This window comes from Pinus tabuliformis, chromosome 1_2 (assembly GCF_031772625.1).
Source record: "Pinus tabuliformis cultivar Carrire ecotype Pingquan chromosome 1_2, CPIR1, whole genome shotgun sequence".
In the NCBI taxonomy this organism is placed as follows: domain Eukaryota; kingdom Viridiplantae; phylum Streptophyta; class Pinopsida; order Pinales; family Pinaceae; genus Pinus; species Pinus tabuliformis.
Window position 1 is genome coordinate 1,345,536,902 of NC_142298.1, and position 14,862 is coordinate 1,345,551,763.

Here is a 14,862-nt window from a genome sequence, read left to right on the forward strand (position 1 = left end):
AACAAATATGCTAAAGAAGGACAGCGAGCTCAAATGGACCGAAGAGGCGGTGAAATCTTTTAATTTGATAAAGGTAATCTTATCTTCAGCCCCAACTTTGATTAGCCCGGATTATACACAGGATTTCATTTTGTTTTCATTTGCCTCTGAGCATACATTGGCAGCCGTGTTAATGCAAAAGAGAGATGGAGTTGAGAGGCCCATAGCTTTTTTCAGCCGCATCATAAGAGACGGAGCGCTGAATTATAATATCATTGAGAAGCAAGCATTGGCACTGATCAAAGCTTTAAAAGATTTCCGGGTTTACATATTGAATTCTCATATTTTAACATATGTTCCTAATGCAGCTGTGAAGGATGTTTTAGTACAAACGGAACCGGAAGGAAGAAGGGGTAAGTGGATCGCTGCACTATTAGAATATGATGTAGAAATTAAGCCTACCAAGTTGGTTAGAGGTCAAGGTCTTGCTAAGTTGATGGCTGAAGCAAACCTTCATGTCCTTGATATCAATTTGATTGCTGCCTTGTCCGATGAAGATGAAGAAAATTCAGTTCTACAGGTGTCCGATATCTTTGTGTCTTCTCCTTGGTATGTTGATATAGTTTATGTGCTTCAAAACTTATCTTCACCTCCTGGAATGCCTAGAAACAAAGCTAGAACATTGAAGCTAAAGGCTGCCAACTTTTGCATTATCAAATCTGCACTTTATTGGAAAGATCCCGGTGGCATCTTGCTGAACTGTTTGGTCGAAGAGGAAGCAAAAACAACATTAGATGATTTCCATAAAGGTGACTGTGGGGGTCACTTATTTTGGAAGACCACGGCTAATAAGATCTTGAGAGCTGGTTTCTATTGGCCTTCTTTATTTTCTGATGTGTATAAAGTGGTAAAGAGCTGTCATGAATGTCAAATTTTTCAAGGAAAACAGAAATTACAGCCATTGCCTCTCAAGTCGGTTGAAATCAGCGCACCATTTCAGCAGTGGGGCTTAGATTTTATTGGCGAAATCCACCCAGCATCTTCCGGGCAGCATCGATGGATCTTGACCGCCACAGATTACTTTACAAAGTGGATTGAAGCCATTCCCACCCGGCAGGCTACGGATTCGGTAATTATTTCTTTTCTTGAAAATAATATCTTGTCACGTTTCGGCTGTCCACAAAAGTTGATTACAGACAACGCAGCAGCATTCAAATCGAAGAAGTTGGTTGATTTTTGCTATAAATATAACATCAACTTGGGACATTCAACCGCTTACCATCCGCAAGGTAATGGGTTGGCTGAATCTTCAAACAAATCTCTAGTGAACATCATAAAGAAATTGCTGGAAATAAATAAGAAAAGCTGGCACAAGAAGTTAATAAATGCACTATGGGCTGATCGGGTAAGTCAAAAGAAATCAATTGGTATGTCACCTTTTGAACTTGTTTATGGAGTAGATGCAGTGTTTCCTACTTCACTTAGTGTCCCAGTAGCCAAGTTGTTTCAAGAAGCTAGTGGTGAGGAGGATCCTATGCAACGACGGATCAGTCAAATGATTCATTTACAGCAGACACGAGAAGAGGTTCACCAGAATTCCCTTAAGTTGCAGGAGCGCATAAAGAAAATATATGACAAAAAGGCCAAAGCAGATGAGTTTCAGATTGATGATGTTGTGTTAAGGTGGGATGCCCGCAACGAAGATAAAGGGAAGCATGGAAAATTCGACAACTTATGGAAGGGTCCTTACAAAATTGCAGCATACCGTGGTCCAAATGCTTTTCTACTCAAAGAAATGAACGATGATGAATGTCTTGGTGGGTCAGTGAATGGTCGGCTGCTCAAAAGGTATCATGCTTGAGCATTTTTTGCTCTAATCACTCTCATTGTAAATGCCATTTCATTTTCTTTCTGCAGCAAGTGTGAAGCTGATTTCCCATCTTCAGTTTGGGGCCCGCGGTGAAGGCTATAATTCTGAAAATGGTGATTAGTTGGTGTGAGTTTTACAAGTTGTTTCATGTCAGTTCATTTTCTGCATAGAGTAAGTGAGTTAGTGTCCAAGTTAGTCTAGAATTTCAGTCAATTGTCCAAGTCAAATAAAGTTGTTTTCAAGTTGGTCACATGTGAATAAGTTGACTCCATTGCCCAATGAAAAAAGCACTGGTCTGCTCTCCCAGAGGTCTGAGGTTCTTGGTACCTCCAAGGAGCTACCATCCCCATTGGAGCCAATGTTAGTGTCAGTCTTGAAGCCCTCCATCAGTGATCAAAGCTCTTTGCATTTGCATTAGTAGGTGTCTCATCAGTGTCAAATTTTGCATCCCGTTAGGCATGCCATAACCCTGATGGAGGAGCTGGTTTATTTATACCCCTCTTGGTTTTGCTGGATCAGGTCATATCAGTCATTAAGCTCTTTCAAGCTTGTCTTGTTTTGTCTTGAGGTCAAAGGTCCTAGGTCTAGGGTTTTGGTCATTTATCTCTGCAAGGTCATGTCTTTGAAAGTCCTTGAGTGCCCAGCAAGCCAGAGGGAGGATTGTAAACATGTTTCTTTGATATTTTCATCATGTACAGTTCATTTTTAACCTTGGATTTAAAAAACTCTGTTTTTAAAGCCAAGGTCATGTTAAATTTTTGTAAAAAAAAAATGAAATTCCAAAAAGTCTTCAAAAGGGCAGCAGTAACCCTGGTCCCCTTGCCAAAGTCCCTCAGATGATCTACCTGCAAAAAGAATCAAGTCAAAGCACTCAATGAGTCAAATTCAGGATAAAGGAAACCAAAAATCAGTGTTATAAAGTGTCAAAAGAAAAAACATTAGAAAGTGGGTTTGTAAATGAAATTTTTTCAAATGAGACTTATAAAAGCCCAAAATCCCTCCTTTCACTCTCATTGTGCATTCTAATGCGTGCAAGAGAGATAGAGAGAGTGATTGAGAGAAAGGAGCGAAAGAGGAGCAATTTCGGGCAGCAGAGAGGGGCGCGACCTGTCGAACCAGGTGCGCGACCCATTGGGTGGTGCGCGACCCGTTGAGAGCTCTTCCGCAGTTCAGAAAAGCAACGTGTGCGACCCGTTGGGAGGGGCGCGACCCGTTGGGCGGCCTGCACGACCCGTTGAACCGCTTGGCTGCAAACTTCAAGCAAATTACCCCAATCTTCTTCCAAGTCATCGAATTTGCTCGAGCATAGATTTCAGCACTTTTGCAGGCAGAGACAGCAGTTCAGTTTGTCCACTTTGCTCCTAAACCATGTCAGAAACTGAAACTTATGAGCAAAGTGATGACCATTCATCATCTACAGAGGCTGAGGTACAGAGGATGCCTCGTAAGGGTGGTAAGGGTGGACATCATAAGCGAGAGGAGCCCACCTCTTTGGCAGAATTACAGGCCTGTCCTATGGCAATCACTTGTTTTCGGTACATGTCTTGTTATGAGTTCTGTGAGAGGATTTCCCAGATTTAGCACCATAGAGAGTTGGCCCGCTTGTTTGTTTTACACCTCCATGATGGACATGTCACTCTGGCAGGGGTGAACTTTACATTGACGCCCGAGGTGATCTCACAGGCTACAGGGATACCGAATGTGGGTGAGGTGTGGCCTAAGCGCAGGTTGCTAGATTTTGTTCACTTTGAGCCCTATGTCCGGCCACCATTCGTGAGACATTTGGCGGGTGTTTTTCCATTCAGATTTCTCTGGAGCGAGTATGCTCCCATCATGAGGCTTATTATGCATTATTTTACCTGTGAGGGCAGATTTTCACAGGTGTACTCATATCACATTCACCTTTTGATGCATTTCACCCGAGTGAGGATGATGAACATCCCAGTCTTCTTCTTTCATAACATTCAGAGGATGGTGCCCATGTTGCAGAAGAAGACCCCGGCCCAGCAGTACAGGAGCTTATGTCATTATGGTTTGATTCAGCTCATAGTCTCACATCAGTTGACTCAGCAGGGCATCTCATGGGAGGAGTTCATCTCCCATGAGTTTTTCACAGCACCACCCCAGCCACATCCCGAGGTCATTCATGAGGAGGGTGGACCGTCTCAGCAGCCTGATATTTTGGTCACTAGACATGTTGTTTCTTCACCTCAGCTCACATATCAAAAAGGCCCGAGGGCCTTATTTGCAGCGGCTAGGCGAGTACTATCTCCACAGTAGGTGGAAGGGGTCTCGCCTTCATCTTCAGCTCAGCGAGTGTTATCTCCACATCAGGTGGAAGGGGCCTCGCTTTCTTCACCAGCACAGGTACTACAGAGGGGCAAAGAGCCCATGATTCATGAGGGTCCGGTGATTGATCTTGAGGCCAGTTCTCCTAGCCAAGAGGCGAAGGAGATCATTCAGCATCTCAGGGTTGAAAATGATGTTTTGCAGAGGAGACTTGAGGGTGCCCAATGGACTATCACTTACCTGGAGCAGCGAAACAAACAATTAGAGGAGGAGAAAGCACTTGATGAGCTATGGAGGATTCGTAGCGACCGAGTCTTGAACCGTAGAAGACCAGGTGATCCATTGCCTGCTGACCGAGAGTCTATGCTCATTCAGGAGAATGCCCGCTTGGAGAGGCTGTTGGCTAAGGCCAACCAAGAGAAAAATCTGCTGAGAAACATGAAGAATCACTATTGGGCAAGGATGCATGTATGCAAGGCCAAAATGGAAATGTTCCAAAGGAGGTTGTCCGAGGCTCTTAGGCGGAGGAAGAAGACCAATCCACTCCGTATCTTGGCTGAGGCATCCCTCAAATATCATGGCACTCACTAGCTCAGCCACAGGACAAATCCCAAAAAATTTTGAGAATTTTGGGTAATTTTGGCATTTTTTGGAAATTTACAGGTTTTGGCTCCTCAACGGGTCTCACCCCTGGTGAGACCCTTTGTCATGGCAGCTCCTTTTTGCAAAAACTCAGCATTTCTAGATTTTTTATGCAAATTTACATATGCCTATGGATGGACTTGAGTTTTTATGGGGTTTTGGGCCTCCAGAAGGTCAAAATACATGCAAAATTTGACTTTCTGCCCCTTTTTTGAGTTGCAGAAAGCAGTCTTGGGAGAATTGAGTTTTGACTGGGAAAATGACCTCCAAATCCAAAAATTCCAGTTGGGTTGGAAATTAGACTCAAAGACCTTTCCAACGAGCTATCCTGTACCTAATTCTGACACATGGAAGTGCTCCAAAAAGAGCTCCAAAGGGGCGCGACCCGTTGAGCAGATTTTGCCAGAATTGACTTGTTCAGCCCAGAAAACGCAGATTTGACTCTTTTTGACTTTTGGAGGTTAATGATGGTCCTATTGGATGTAATTGTGACACTTTTTAGATACTTTTACTCTTGTTTAACACTTCTAGAAGATTTATTCATGTAAAGGGTAAAAATTGAATGTATGAATTGGTTTCCAAGTTTATAGAGGCAAGTTGTTTTGACTGCCTATTTTGTAGTGCTTAGTTTAGAAGTGGTTCAAACAGCTCCTAGGATAGTGAGCTCGACCCATGGAGGCAGGGAAAGAGGTTAGATCATCTATATTATGTACTTTCTTGCTCATTTTCATGGTTGGACTCTTGAGGGAGAAGCTATCATTGTATATTTTCATTGTATCTCTGCAATTTTTGGCTAAGGAAGACCAGGGTTTTGCAGTCATCTTTGGGATTCTTGTGGACTCATGTGTTGATGGTGTGTTTCTCAATGTTCTTGTAAGCTTTGTTATGTGATTCATTTCCTTTCTTTGCTTCTGCTTATTGAACAAATGAAGTGTTAAAGTATGAATTCATGCTAGCCATGCTCTGCTTTTAAATTTGTTTAATTTCAATGTTTTCTACTGTCTAAAGGGAATTCAAAGTCAGTGTTTGCTCTCTTTAGCTTCTCATATTTCATTCCTGATCATCCATCTCAATTTAAGGCATCAATACTGTGTCCTACCTCGCCCCAAGGAACCCCCTGCAGAAACTGTGTCAAATCCCCACACCCAAAATTGCAATTCCTCAATTTGCCACCAAAAACCCAAAAAACCCCAAATCAACCTTTTTAATCAGTTTACTAGCCTAATATCAGTGTTACCTTGTTGGTCATCTCATCCCATTGAAGATCTGCCGAGATTGACCGGAGAGAGCGTTCTCCTGCCCCGTAGGGCTAGCTACGAGGCTAAATGGTTTGATGTAGCCTTGAGGTTTACCTTTCTTAGCCTGAGGTGAAATTTCAAGCGCTAACATTGCCAACCTGAATGCCTTCTCCAATGAAGCATGTTCCCGAAGGAGAACCTCATGTTGGATGTTATCCTTTAAATTCCCTATGAACACATCAACGCTATGATCCTATGGAATATCTTTTACCCTTATATTCAATTTTTGGAAGTCCTTAATGTGCTCCATAACTGAACCCTTTTGTTTGAGATTTATCAATTGGCTAAAAAAGTTGTTGCTTTTTGTATCCTCATAATCTGCTGTCATTTCCTCCATAAAAATTGCCCAAGTGAGAAATTGTTTACGAGAGCAAAGTCATCGATACCATATAAACTTATTTGGTTCCAAATATAAAGTTGAAATGCGTACCTTTTGTGTGTTTTGCACATTATGGAGATCGAAATATTGCTCCATCTATAGTATCCATGTTAGGGATCCTTGCCATCAAACTTCCTCATATCGATCTTCAGAACATGGCAGGTCTTCAATCCAAGGTTAGAGTCTATGAAATCATGATTAACATTTCTTTTGTTCTCATCATGAGTTTCCTTCACTACCGTTTCACCATTAGTAGCCATTTATTGTAGAAAATTTGTCAAATATGCCTTCAAATCTTCCATTTTGCCTTTAAGTTTATTTTCTATACCATCCATCTTAGATTCCACGCCCTTTGAATTCCTTCAAAATAATTTTTCAACCAAACTTATGCAAAACCTTAAAAAAACTACACACCTTTTTTCACTTTGTAGGAGCTCGATATTGAATCTGTTGTATCTCTGTAATTTCAGATCTCCAAGGTCTGAAATTGCATCCTGTGGTAGCCCTCTGAGTCCTCTTTCCAACTCTACAAGTCTGATCAAGATTGAATTCTCCAAGGAAGAGTTATGCCAAATTTCACACGATGACCTGATTATTGACTGGTTCAGTAGAGCGAACTTGTACGAAGTTCCATGTGTCACTTTTTCAACCATAGGACCTGAAAACGATACAAAAACTACAGGCCATCCTCTTTCTATAATGTTTTACAAAATTTCAATGTGATGCCTAGAGAGAAAGTTATGAAGATTTTCCCCATGTCACCTATTTGGGATGTAATTCAAGAGCTTGCAAAAACCCTAAATGTCTTGGACCATATCTCTAAAAATATAGCGAAACAAGATCTGAAATTTAGACCCAAGGTTCAGAACGATTTCGTATCAAATGGGGTTTTTTTAGCTTCTAAAACTTTGTAGAGAAAAAATTATATTGAAAATGTCACGATGACCTATTTGGAGCAGCGAAACCCTTGAATCCAAAGCTCTTATACCAAATGAGCTCACAAAAACAAAGAAAAGATAGATCAACAACTTAAAAATCAGCCTCTTCAAGGGGGCAACCTCTTTTACATTACACAAATGAACAATTATTAGATGATACAAATGACAAGACCTCCTTTCTATATATAGGAGTCTAAGGGATCCCAATACAATTAGAGCCTACAAAACAATAATATTGTAGGGGCACAACAATAACAATAGTGGGCTTCTATGGGGTATAATAATAACAACATGGGGACTATATGGGCACTATAATACAATAAGGGGGTTGCACTAATAACAATAAGGGGTTACACTAGTAGTATAGGGACCTAACATAGTCCCTCAAACATAAATGCAAGGAACCAAAATTCTTTCAAATTGATACTACTGATAACATCTCAATAGATGAAGTTGTATCCCCTAAGGTTCTTGATGCCCAGAGAGAAAGTTATGACAATTTTCCCTAGATCACTTGTATGGGATGTAATTTGGGAGCATGCAAAAATCCTAAATGTCTTGGAACATATCCTCGAAAATATAGTGAAACAAGCTCTGAAATTTGGACCCAAGGTTCAGAACAATTTTGGATCAAATGGTTTTTTTTTCAGCTTCTGAAACTTTGTAGAGAAAAAGTTATATTGAAAATTCCACGATGATGTGTTTGGAGCAACGAAACCCTAGAATCCAAATCTCTCATACCAAATGTTATGAAACCATCTCACAAAAAGATAGAAAAGATAGATCAACGACTTAAAAATCAGCCTCTTCGAGGGGGAAACCTCCTTTACATTACACAAATGAACAATTCTTGGATGATACAAATGACAAGACCTCCTTACTATAAATAGGAGTATAAGGGGTCCCAATACAATCAGAGCCTACATAACAATAATATTGTAGGGGCACAACAATAACAATAGTGGGCTTCCATGGGGTATAATAATAACAACATGGGGAATATATGGGCACAATAATACAATAAGGGGGTTGCACTAATAACAATAAGAAGTTACACTATTAGTATAAGGACCTAACATAGTCCCTCAGACATAAATGCAAGGAACCAAAATTATTTCAAATTGATGCTACTGATAACATCTCAGCAGATGAAGCTGCATCCCCTAAGGTGCCTTCGGAAGAAGTAGGTGAAACCAAAACTGACCTAGACAATGATCTCACAGCTACGCTTGATGATTCGATTGTATCACAACATGCCTTGGATGGAATTTTGTCACCCCAAACTCGCAAAATCCAAGGTTTTATTAAACATCGGCCAGTAGTAGTATTGATTGACAGTGGAATCACTCATAAATTTGTCCATAAGAGAGTCACAAAAGTTGTTAATTACTTTGTATGAGTGGTATCTAATTTCCAAGTCGTTATCGTTCAAGGGGGGACCATGAAATGTGAAGGACATTGTGAAAATAGTAAGCTTCAGATGGGGGATTACCACCTAAAAACCCAAATGTTTTCCATTGAAATGGGTGGTTGCAACATTGTCCTTGGTCCTAAATGGATTCACACACTAGGCCCTATCACAATCAATTTTTAGAAGTTATATATGATCTTTAAGCATAAATACCACACTCATACATTGAGGGGACTCCAATAAAATTTCTCAGACTATCATCAACTTTCATCAAATGGAAAAGCTTTTAAAAAGGGCCATTATGGAGTAGTAGTCCAATTTAATGCCATTGAGGCCATTGAATCCACTACTCCTCATATTCATTCAGAGATGAAAAATGTCTTAGATCGCCACCAGCATGATCCAGGGGGATATTGGTGGCCACCCACCTATCCCACCTAGACCTCTAGTTAGTTTCATTTGTTTCCTTGTTTATTTCAACCTTTACTATCTTTGGTAGTTTTTTGGGTCCTGAACTTCCAAAGTAGTTTTGACCCTCTAAATGGTGTTTTCGTAGGTCCACAACAAGCCCATAGCCATAACCAAGGGCCTATGGAAAAAACTATAGTACTCGGAGAAACATGTCCAACAAGGTATCGTACGTGCCAAACAGAGATAATATGACCAAGTTATGACCCCGGAGATTGGTTGCCCAACTAACTCTAACAAGGCCCACAAACTCTTGGTGTTACATCTCCTAGGGTTAGGGTTTTGTTTGTTTATGGTTTTCTCATGCTTTCCAATAATAAATAGGCCCTTGAGCCTCATTTTAATAGAGTTCAGAGGCATGTAGCTGCCACATATCTTCTCAGAGATAAGCTACTATCACCTGAGCTAGTCTTATTTCCATTCTAATTGTAAGCATATTTCAGTATTTGTTATTAATTAAATGAAGTGTTATTTCTGCTGCATCTTTGTGTTTATGGTTATATCTATAGTTTGTTGTGTTCTTGTTTAAATTTGGATCAGTGGTATCAGAGCGGTATACTCATTCTCTGTTTTTCTTTGCATGTCCCCAAAGAGGTAGGGATATAAGGAGTTAGGGCTTGAATTGGTCAAACCTTTGCCAGCCTCATAAATCCTGATGGCCTCCCATGGTGGAAGAAAATAAAGACAAGGGGGCAAGCGATCCTATCAAAATCTTGCTCGAAGAAGCTCTCGAGTGACAAAGGAACGTGGTGATGGACAACTTTTCCCAAATTCTTCAGCAACTACCGAGGGGCGATGCATCTACATCCAACAACTACTTTGGAAGTGCCACACCCTTTAACATACAAGTTAACTTTGACATTCTCATATTTGAGGGTCAGATAGATGTGGATGTCATAGATAAATGGTTAAATATGCTAGACGGATATTGTTTTGTTCATAATTTTTCCAGCCGGGAAAATATTTCTTTTTTCTCTTCTCAAAGTCACCCCCCACATCAAGGACTGGTGGGAAACCTACTACGATCAGAAGGATGAAAGTATGCCCTCACTATTTTTGGTCACACCCACCTCATATTCATTTTGGGATGCCATCAAGGAGTAGTACTACTCTGTGAGGAGTTATGCAGATAAATACATAAAGTGAACCACATAGCAATAGGGAAGGGGCCAAGACGTGTTGGAGTTTACCAATGTTTTTCATACCCTTCACACAAAGTTGGGTATCAAGGATTCTGAGAAAAATTTGATACTCAAGTACCATGACTACCTACACAGGTACATCCAGGATGAGATGGATTTCCTGGACATCTCCTCGTTTGGCACGACGTACTGATACGTTGTAAAGATTGAGCAGAAGCTTAAAGAGAAAAAGCAAGACTTTGGATATATGAATCCAAAGTAAGGGAAAGGCCCCCCAAACCGCATAGCAAATGAAAAATCCAAGGTGGATCGACTCAAGATAGCCTACTAAAGCCGCAAGCCAAGAACACCACTACGAAGACAAAGAAGGACATGGGGAAGTGGTGTGAGTTCCATAAGAGCTCCACTCACAACACAAGTGAGTATCAGGCCAAGCAATCACTAGTGGCCAAGATGAAGGCTTCTGATTCTTATGCATGTTTTGACTTTGAGTCAAAACCCGATAAGGAATGAAAAAGGGAATCAAATCATTGACATGGAGCCCAATGCCACTATGGCCACCACCAAGATCCAGAAGACTGAGCCTGAAGATCCAGAAGAGGGGGAGCGCCTATTCCACTCACATATGTGGGTGAAGGGTTCTCTGCTACAATTCGTTGTCGACAACGAGAGCCAGAAGAACCTCATTTTAGCAGAGGTTGTGAAGTGGTTGGGCCTATCGACTACAACACATTTGCAACCATACACCATCGGGTGGCTTCACTAAGGACAAGACCAAAGATGTATGGAAGATTTCCTTTAAATCCAAGGAAGGCCTTTTTGAATGGTTGGTTATGCCCTTTGGGTTGACAAATGACCCGACTACTTTTATGAGGCTAATGGATGAGATCTTATGGCCCTTCACCAACTCATTCACGGTGGTTTCTCTGGATGACATCCTCATCTTTAGCAAGAGTTGGGTAGAACACTTGCAACACATTTGGGAGGTCCTTCAAACCCTTCAGCAGGACAAACTGTGTGCCAACTTGGATATGTGCACCTTTGGCATGAGCGAAGTCCAATACTTAGGGTACATCATAGATGAGCGTGGCATGAATGTGGACCCAACCAAGGTCCAATTCATTTGGGATTGGCCAATCCCGACCATAGTAATAGAGCTTCGTAGATTTTTGGGCCTTGCAAATATTTACTGGAGGTTCATGTTGAGATTCTCCCATATCACTTGGCCTTTGAGTTAGATTAATAAGAGCTGGCTGAAAGAAATTTTTTCCTTGTCTGAGTCCCAATAGAAGGCGTTTATTGAGTTGAAGCATTACCTCTACTTTGCACCGGTACTCACACTGTCATACCTGCAGTAGCCATTTGAAATCAAGACAGATGCCTCAAACTATGCTATTGGTTCAGTCCTCACCCAACATGAGCATCCAACGGCCTATCAAAGTGAGACACTTTTTGATAAAATTTGGAAGTATCCCACCTATGATAAAGAAATGTATTCTATCATGCAGGCTTACCAATAGTGGAAGCACTACATTCTAGGGAAGGATACAATTCCACTTGAACATTAAGTACAGAAAGGGCAACACTGATAATGTTGCAGACTACCTCAGCCGGCCCCCATTTGTAGCACTGACTACTACTCTCAAATCTTGTGGTCACGAGACATATGGATGGCCAAAACTATACAAAAATGATCTGAAATTCACCTCCATATAACAAATGATAGTAGATGGGAAGCAAGTTCCTGATTTCCAACTCTAGGATGCATTATTATGCTAGATGGGCCACAATTGTGTTCCTTCAAGCAAGCGTGCCAAACTGATTTGGGAGGCACACTACAGTTGGATCGAAAGACACTTTAGCGTGGAGAAAATTGTGGTTGTAATACAAAATCACTTCTACTAACCCAAACTCCGATTGGATGTTGGGAAATATATTAGATCCTACACTGGCTGTGCCATCGCCAAGCCATCCATCAAGAAGAAATGCTTGTATACTCCTCTGCCTACTCCCAACCAACCATGGGAATTCATCTCCATGGACTATATGTCTAGCCTCCCTTCTACCAAACATGGTAATGACTATGTATTTGTGGTCATGGATAGATTTTCTAAGATGGATTTATTGATAGTCTTCAAAAAGAGTATCATAGTAGAGGACACTGCCAAACTCTTCTTTGAATAAGTATGGGTACATTTTGGGATCCCATAGACCATTATATCAGATCGGGATAGAAATTTCTTGAGCACATTCTTGTCAAGCCTCTGGAAACTATTGGAAACCAGCTCACCAAGTCGATTGCCTTCCATCCCAAACTAATGGCCAGAATGAGGTTGTCAACAGGATGATAGTGCAGATACTTCGCATGTACAACTCCAAGCATCCTCGAAACTAGGATTAGAGTCTTCCATATGTGAAAAATAGTTATAATAGATATCTCCATAGATCGACTGGTTGAGGTCCATTTCAAGTGGATCTATGATTTCAATCGTTGTGTTTGATTGATGTCGCCATGCCTCAAGCGACTACAAAGATATAATCCACACATGTATCATCCTTGGCAGATAAAATAAACAGATTTATTGAACACATCAAACACATTAGCCACTAGGTTCATGACATCCTGCAAAAGTCAAATGGCAAGCATAAGTAGCAACATGAACAACATTGGGTGCCACACAAGTTTTAGGTGGGTGATAAATTCTGGCTGCATTTGCAGAAGGAATACCTTACCAGAGCCCAGTGGAAGCTCAGACCACTCCGATATGGTTCTTACAAAATTACCGAGGCTATGGGAGACAATGCTTTTGAGCTCAGCATTCACCCATTCCTCGGTCTGCAACCAATGTTTAATGTGGACCACCTTCAACCATACTTCGTACCATTACTGGACACATCAGACATTACAGAGCTTCTCAAACCAATAGAGTTAAATCGAGACTACATGAAATAGGAAATAATTGATTAAATTATGGATACACAAGTCAAGAACACTCACCAGTAGAATATGCAACTATATTGAGTTGTAAAGGCTGGCCAACTCTAGCAGCAAGGCAAGTGGCTCACCAAGCACCAGGTTCAAAAGAAATTTCCTCACCTCATGGAGGCTCTGTACGCAATGGGGACCATTTATTCCTGAGGGGGGAGGAATGATCTAGGTGAATATTGGTGGCCAATCACCTATCCCACCTAGACCTCCAGTTAGTTTCATTTGTTTCCTTGTTTATTTTAGCATTTACTATTTTTAGTAGTTTTTCGGGTCTTGAACTTCCAGAGCAGTTTTGACCTCCTAAAAAAAAAATTGTTTGAAGTCCATAGTAAGCTTGCAATTATAGGAAAGGGCCTATGGAAAAACCTATATTAATCGGAGATCCCTTTCCAACAAGGTATTGTATGCACCAAACAGAGATAATATGACCAAGTTATGACCTCGGTAAGTTGGCTACCCAACTAACCCCTATGGGGCCCACAAACGCTTGGAATTACATCTCCTAGGGTTAGGGTTTTGGTTGTTTAGGGTTTTCTCATCTTTTCCAATAATAAATAGGCCCTTGATCCTCAATTTAACAGAGTTCAGAGGAATGTAGCCGCCACATCTCTTCTTAGAGATAAGCTACCATTGCTCGAGCTAGTCCTATTTCCATTATGTTTGTAAGCATATTTTAGTATTTGGTATTAATGAAAAGAAGTGTTATTTCTGCTGCATCTTTGTTTTTATGGTTATATCTATAGTTTGTTGCATTCCTATTTAAATTCGGTTCACAACGTGTTTTTGAAAAAACCTAAAGAGCTTCCACCCTCTAGGGTGAACATGATCATGGTTCTAAAGAAAGATGGAGAATGGCACATGTGTCCTTAATTACAAGCCCTTAACAAGCTCACTATCAAGGAGAAAGTTCCTATTCCGGTTGTTGATGATATTCTTGATGAACTGCATGGTGCTAAATTCTTTACCAAGCTATACCATTGCTCAAGCTATCACCAATTACACATCAATTAAGTGGACATTCCCAAGACAACCTTCTAAACTCATTGATAACACTCTGTAATTTCTCAGGTTGCTAGAGAAATTACAAAGGTAACCATAAAACCACTTTGGAAGCTGGGATCTAGCCCTACCAACTTCAGAGAGGGATCTCTCTGTCATATTCAAATTTGTTTTCTTTTGGATATTAGGTTAGTTATAAAAGTTCAAGGTTTGGTTTATGAATTGGTTTGAATTGCATGGTTTATTGATGTCTAGATTAACATTGCGCTATGGAGTTTATGACTTAAAAGATGGATCTATTTCAATATTTTGTAGATAGATTTCACAGGGAAAGGCAGCCAAACTAATTGGATTCTTTAATTTTAAATGAAGTGAATAAGAAGAAGAGAAAGGATTTCCATTAAGTAAAGAGAAATTAAGAATTCATTTACTTAATATCAGTCGAAAACATTAAAATT